Source organism: Anopheles gambiae, chromosome 2 (assembly GCF_943734735.2).
Source record: "Anopheles gambiae chromosome 2, idAnoGambNW_F1_1, whole genome shotgun sequence".
In the NCBI taxonomy this organism is placed as follows: Eukaryota; Metazoa; Arthropoda; class Insecta; order Diptera; family Culicidae; genus Anopheles; species Anopheles gambiae.
The window spans coordinates 104,399,901-104,407,678 of NC_064601.1; positions in this window are offsets into that span (position 1 = coordinate 104,399,901).

The window sequence follows — 7,778 nt, forward strand, 5'->3', positions numbered from 1 at the left end:
AGCAGGAAAAGTTTGCATGCTTCAGTGTCAAATCAAAGCCGGTGCTTTTAATTATCTGATCAAAACATAATCCTTCCCAGCGAGCATTTCTTTAAGTCGTGCGTACTCCTTAAATCCAACAGGATTTATGTACCACACCACCCGACCCAAAGCAAGAGCGGTTTCCACCTACTTCTGCTGCTCCTCCTTCGCTATCATTGTTTGGATGTACCGTGTTATTATTATCTTGTACCGATTATTTGAAACTGCACGAACTGTCACGGTCATATCAGAAAGCTTTGGTAGCATTAATCCCAACACCCGTGTAGCCGGTAGTACCGCGAAACAGATCCGCCTCGGTCAGTAATTAGAACCCCGTCAAAAAATCTCACACACTGGCGTGATCCATCTACTTACCACGTGCCCCCTCTACCAACTCGTTCGGAACCCGTGTGATCTCCGGCGCAGGTACACCCGAAACCTCGAATCCCTTCTGCTGACGCCACTGACTACTCCACCCGCAGTCAGGGCGTATCTTAGCACGCGGTAACCCTATTTTTTGCCGTTCACTTCAGCCTGAGCTGAGGAACCTGAGCCCGAGCATTCAATTTCCGGCACCACCGACCTCCCCCAAGGAGGAATAGCTAATGACCCTAATTAACTGTTCGCGCACAATTCCGAACGTTTTGCAAAGTTAAAAGAAGCGCGTACCTTTGCCTGGGTTGACGGGAGCCTCAACACCGATCAACAGTGTTTGCCTGCCGATCGCTCGCCGAGTTCTCCAATTTCGACCGAGCGATGGCGTGAGGATGGATCTCCAGTAGACGGCGAACAAACGTCTGGCAGTTGGAAACAAAACGTACAACTTAGCATAGATCACTTAGCAGCACTTCCTAGTTGCCACCAGCGCAAGGCAGGTGAAAGGTGTTACATATCCAAGGCGTGTGCTTCAGTTTCGCGATGACCACCCGATGACAGACTAACCGTTTGCGACAACTCCCGTCAACAGGTTTGTCATCGGTCGCTAGGCCCAGACTAGCGGGTTTTAGCAGTTCAAATTTCAATGGCAGAATGAAAACCGACAAAAACCGTTCCAGAGGACAAACGTCACGCTCGTTTCAAGTTTTGGAAACTTCGCTCACTTGGATTTGGTTTGCAGCAGAAAACCGCAAACCAAATCAACCCTCTAATCTTATCGCTTTTACACTGGGATCCAGTGAAATGATATCATTGCGATGCGGTTGGTTTTTTTCCTGTTTTGCTCGTCCGACAAATTCCGGTTGTATGTTGAGCAACAGAACCAGTTATTCGAGATAGGAACATAAAACCAAACATACCACACGTCCTGTTTCTAAATTACTACAAACGTTCGCTTTATCGACATTGAACTTGGAATTCCTATGTCGGAATTCGATTACCTTAGCCACACAAATTACATTCATTATTCAGGAACGACGCATTGGTACACTAACTGGCTTCCCCTGCTAGTACTACCACAGCTCTTGCATGAAAAAAAACACAACCACAAACAAATTGCACCCTTTCTTTGCCATTCAATCATACGTCACACCTTCCGCGTTGAAGCGTTTTGCTTGATGGTACAGCACCAAAGACCAGAAACAAATCAGTTGGTAATCATTGCTCTCCTACTAGCAAACAACACACTAACTGTGTTGGCCTTCAAAGCATCTAAAACAAACAAACACGCCTGCAAACCCCATGCCAGCTAGTGTTCCACTCAAATGCACCCGGGAGCAAATTGTACAGCGGCAGCCCAGGACCACATAATGCGCAACACGAACGAAAACAAAGCATAATGGAATGATTATGCTGCCGCAAAACTCGCCTCACCGGGCACCGTTTCGCAGTGCTCCCGCGCAGTACAGGCGAACGTTCTTGTTGCGATTTCGTTTTCATTCATGCCTGCCACCGACCGGCCGATACTGATCGGCTGCACGAACCGACACCGACACACGCTGGGATGCATAATAATAATCACCAGGTGCATTACAAATTATGATTGCACCACCTGAGTGCAAACCTCCCGCTAGAGGCTCTATCGGAAGGATGCACGGACCAGAACGTGCCCCCCCGCAGCCGCTTGTCGAAAGCTTTTTGGCACGTGGTTCTCACAACTTTAATCAGTCAGAATCGATCTCCTTCTCGGCCGGACATGGGTAGTAGCCCTTTTTTTTGCAAACCTTTGGGCCGTTTGATCTGCCCGGTTGAGGTGGATAAGGAATTCCTGATAGTTGAAATTACCCAATCCAGTTACTCACGTTTACCGTGTCCGGCACGTTGGTAATGATCTTGTTGAAAGGAAAAAAAGCGACGACAAACGAGAAACTTTTTTCAGCGTTTGAGTTAATCTCCTTTAATCACAGACATTGTTGAAAGCTGATTGCCTCCAGTAAGCATTCATGCAGCTGCAATAAAATGTTTTTAGTACACCTTTTAGGCTCAGGTGATATATAGAAGGGTAGAAGCGAACTAAAACCTAAACCCTGGACTAAAACCCTAGCTTGGGTCGGTTTTTTTGATCAAATATATTTCATGTTCAATGTTCACAGTTAAATCTAAATCATAATATCTTCTATTCTTAAAATCACCAAAGTGTGCCACAATCACTGTCTCGTTGGACACTATTAGTCACCTCACTAGATTCGAAGCGTTACTGATGCTCTTCCATGTAATGTAATCCGCTGACAGTATATAATTGCCTCAATCAAGATCTCGATCTCAGAATAGAATTCATGTTCTACAGCGCAGTCTCTCACACAAAGTATAACCTTAGATATGTCTTTTTTTAATGCAATATTGGAGCCGTATATCAAGTTACACCATCACCGATATTACCACTGAACATTCACAAAACAACCTACCAAAACATGCGACCCGACCAGCACACTTGCGGTTAATGTGGGCCGGTGTGGTTTGTGGTTCAATGGCGAATGGCAGCGGAAGTTCCTCATGAGTATGCTAAGTATGTGTCTGATAATTTACATGTCAAAGTGTCGGCTTGATGGCGAGCTTGAATAGCGAAGAAACCAATCAAGAGCCACACCGAACAAACACGGTGAAGGAAGGAAAGAGAATGAGTATGTCTTTCGTGGTTTTTTGCTTTCTTTTCTGTGCTTGCATCATTGGCATGCTTGATAAGAGGTCGAGTTGAACAAACGCAAACGATAGCTCAAAGGTCTGCTGGAGGAGAAGGATAAAGAGTTCTAATGTTTGCATCATTATTCGCACAAAGTTTGTTCGCAAGCGCGAATCGCTAGCTCGTGTGAAGCAATTCAACCACTGTTTTAGGTCACCGCAGCGGGTTTTCCCACCACAGCCGGTACGTCACACCATTCCTTGGGACGATTTTTCTTCCCAATCTACAGAAAATAGTCAACATACACTTTTCCATACCGTACACTTTCTACCAATCTCTACAACACAATTCATCTGTCCGATCGGGGCATTCCTCTTTGCTGATTAATCGACAACTTTCATCAGCGCTCGGGCCAAGGCACGCTTTCCCAGGAAATGCGAATGACAACTTTGTGTCGCCGCCGACGTCGCTTTCCTTTGCCAGTTTCCATCTCATCGCAGCATCCGTTCAGCTGGTGCTGTTGACCAACAACGACGACAACACAGGGCCGATAAGCTTCAATGCAATGACCAAAAATGAAACAACCACAAACCTAGCTAGCGTTACTCTACGCTGGTAACGCATATCTTATCAAGGTCGTTGATCGTCGCCGTAGGTCGAACCGCAGGCTCACCAATATGGACTGCGAACGTTTTGTCCATCCATCATCACTCAAGTTCGCCGGGGCGGCCCAGCATCATTTCCCATGAGCCTTTTTTCCTCCTTCTCTTCCATTCGGTGGTACAGCTCGTCTATTCGTGTGTTACATGTGCGATGAGAAAACTCACCATTGCCATAACACATTGCTAATTACTCGTTCGACTCTATACCGGGCCCTCTTCCTGCATCGGATCAGCGTTTGCTGCGCTTTTTTTGCCAGACGAAGGCGTTTTTTTTTTCATTAGCTCCAAGATGACACGTTAACAACATCTCCGATAGCTTGTTACTGTCTCGGAGAGAAGAGCTTTCCCATTTGATCGAGGTTTTTGTTAGTTCAACGACTAAAAAAGACCTGTCAGCTGATATCAACTCGTGTGAACTCAACGAAATAATACACGTGTTAAGTCCGTGTGGAATATTGATGTTTTGTGATTGAATTCTCAAACATGAGTACAAAACCCGTTACTACTTTACTGTACTGGTTTACCAAAGAACGGATGCATTCCAGGATCGTCAATCATCTTGAAGACCAACCTTGTTACGCCACTGTGCAGTAACTAACTTCCCCGTGTGTCATGGTCAAGTTGACTAGCAATGCCAGGTGTTCAACCCCGACTCACCACGTCGGTGTGAAATTATGGGCGCTTTTTTCCGTCCCCTATTACGTTGTCCATAGTCTGATCAGACCCTCATCGCAAGGTTATCACTAATTTCCATAACATCCATGGTAAAAGGGTCATAACCTGCGAATGTTTATAGACCCGCCCGATTCACTGTAACCGTTCTGAAGGGGATGCCGATGAATCAGGTACTATTCACTATGTAAATGTGCGGACTTTCGAACAACAACACTAACGCCTGATCGAGCAAAAGCTGACGGGGGAAAACCTCTTCATAAATACCAACGGACGTTTTGAGAAAAGTATGGCATTGTGGTGGCGAATTCACGGTGGCCAGTCAATGAGTTTGAAGTGATTGCTGACAACAGAAACCAACCTGATGACCTTGGTGATGGTTTCGGGGAAGTCCAAGCATCTTCCTTCTTATTGTTTACTATTAACTCAGGATTTTGTTTTGCCATTTTAGATTTTTTTTTCTAAGTAATTCTACAATCACACTTCCAGTTCCAGTATGTTTAGTTGCGAGGAACTCATTGAGTAGTTTAAGATAAGTCGTTGAGTAGTTAAACAACTTGCCCGCAGTACTCTTAATCGCTACTTGAAAGCCCTTCACCAGCGTAACTTTGTTGTACATGTCAAATCCATTAATCGCCATCATGTCTTTGACGTGTGCTCTTCACAAAGAAGCACTAACAAAGAAAGTAATATGGCGCTGAAAGGTTTTTGTGTAGCCTTTTTTATGACAGACCAACCTTATTATGAAGCGGTTATCAAGCCCTTTTACAACGCGCTATGTGCCAATTTCCTGCACCCAGCTTCCAATGTATTCTAGGTAATCTGATAAAAGCTAAAAGTCCCCTTTTGTCGGTTGACAGCAACAAGTTGGACCCCTTTTGCCCCACGGGATGACTCACGGGAAACTGGCAACGTCATCGCTGTGTTATTGTGTCATTCGAACAGACGTAATGGAAATCGATTAGTGAAGTCATCGATTCTTGGGACTCGTCACCTTGAACAGAGGGCTTTCCTGACCACATGCTAACGCTAACGTTGCAACGGTCCTCCTTGCTGATTTGAACTCCAACTCCAGCCGATCCTTGCTTTGAGCCTAGACAAAGCAGCACCGATCAAACGATTACACACAAGTGCACTCTTCTTCACCGAGCCAAACTGTTGGGCGTTGGCACCGATCTTCGCACCCAGTGTCATCCGACACTTAGCACCGCGTGCTAATGGGGTAAGCAAACGACAGGCCCGCCGTTTGCAATGTACGACATACGAGACCGGCCCGAGTCACACCGTCCTGATGGATTGATTGCGGATTGATGGATGGTTTTATTGGTAGATGCGACCGAACACCGCACATGCCGCTCCCGCTTTTGATGCTACTACCTTCACCGCGCGGTGCCGATTCCCCAATCAACCGCCATGTAATGGAATCGGTCGCCGGTAGGTCAGAGACAATCATCGACAGTGCGCATCCAACTTACCGTCCTAGCAAGAGATACGGCAAACACACAGAAAGGCCCATTTTTGAAATTGAAAAACATGCACGGGTCCGTACCGTACGTTCCTAATTGATTGCTGATAAGGTTGCCGTTATCGGTTCAGTGCGGTGAGGTAAGTCCCGCGGTTCGGTTCAGAGTTTTTCGGTCGGGAGAGCATTAACATTTGCAACCAACCAAAACCGCAAACACTGGAAGAAGGATGCGCTCGGGGTGAACTGTTGCCATGCACAAGCGATCGCAGTTACGGTCCAGTGAATGATCCAGAAATGCTGTGGACATTCGCATCAGCACAGTTCTTCCATGCGAGGCGCAAAGGAAAGGAACAAGTCATGTGCTTCAGAAATAGATCAGCCACAAATGCATCAATAACAATAGCACTTGCTGCAACCATTATTTGTCTTGTTTTACTAACACAAGGTACGCCCTAATGGCGATCGAACGATTTATAGCACATCATAAATTAGAAGTAATGCATTTCCGCTACTAATTTCAAACATGTCACCGATTTTCAACCATTCCTGCTCCCTGTTGACTTACCTACAAAAAAAAGCCGCTCCTAAATGATCTTCACCTCCTAGCAGCAACGCGTACAGTCTCGAAGTCTTGATCAGCTACAGCTTCCTACCGCGTCCAACGATTGATGATCTTTAAATTCTTCGAGGTTTAAAAAAGGCAAACTACTGCAGTCGCGTGTCACCGCCGTACGGTTCTTCACTCCGTCCTCGTCCGTTTGATGCTCCAATCTCCGAACGCAAAAGAGAAATGTCGAAATGTCTTCGTTGGCCGCGAGTAAGTTGAACACCCTTCAATCTATGAAGGCCACTGATGGGTGTTTTTTTTTTCTACAAGGAAACACACTGCGGAAAACACAGCTTAACGATGGGTAGGATAACCTAAAATCACACACGCGGCACTAGGCACAAACACACACTCACACACCGATTTGTGATCGATGCGAACGAGAACACTACTTTTTCGGAGGGGCCCAGGAGTGTCTCGCTACTCACGAATGACTCATCGTCAGCACAGGGACTTCCCGTTCCAGCTGTAAACGATCCGGCCGTTGTGCATCTTGAAGCTGGAGTGGGGATGACACGTGGACGATTGCACCTTTTCACTGCTCTTGGGAGGGGAAACAAATTTTCACTTTCCTTCGAGGCGCTTACGACACGCTTAAAGATGCACTTAATCAACACACACACTCACTGGGATAATCGATACACGAACTTACCCCGCAGGAACTACCCCTCTAGGATGCAAGAAAAATCACGGAATTCTACGCGTTCGTTCTGAAACTGACGACACGACACGGGGAAAGCGCCAACGTTTCCTCTGTATGCGACGTGTCGGAGCGATTGTGCAATCGGGCAAGATTGATTTCTTGATCACTTTCTTTCCGTCCACAGCCTGCTTGCACCGCGAACGAATGGGCGTTGAAGTTTTCAACGGACTGCAGCGATCGGGATACGTTACTTCCACCACACACGCGCTTGGCCTACTTCTTCTGTGCAGTGATTTTTCTTCCCTCTGTTTTGCTCCGTTGTTTTCGTTCACTTTCCACAGCACCCCGCACAAACACACAATACACACACACACTTTTCGTTACGATTTTATACACTTTTTTGCTTCGATTTTCTTCTCTCGTTTTTTGCTGTTTCACTCTTGTTTCGTGCACTTTTTGTTGTGTTATGGGATGTGGTTTTCCCTTCTTTCGCTATATTCGTTGAGTTTTTCCTTCCACGAGGCGTGTTTTATTTTTTCTCTTCTTTCCGTATACCTTCTGATGTTGGTGTATACGCGTGACGTGTTGCAAGTGTGCGTTTACGTCTTCTTAGCGGACACCGGGGAAGCGAAAGAAAAAACTCATCTAGCACT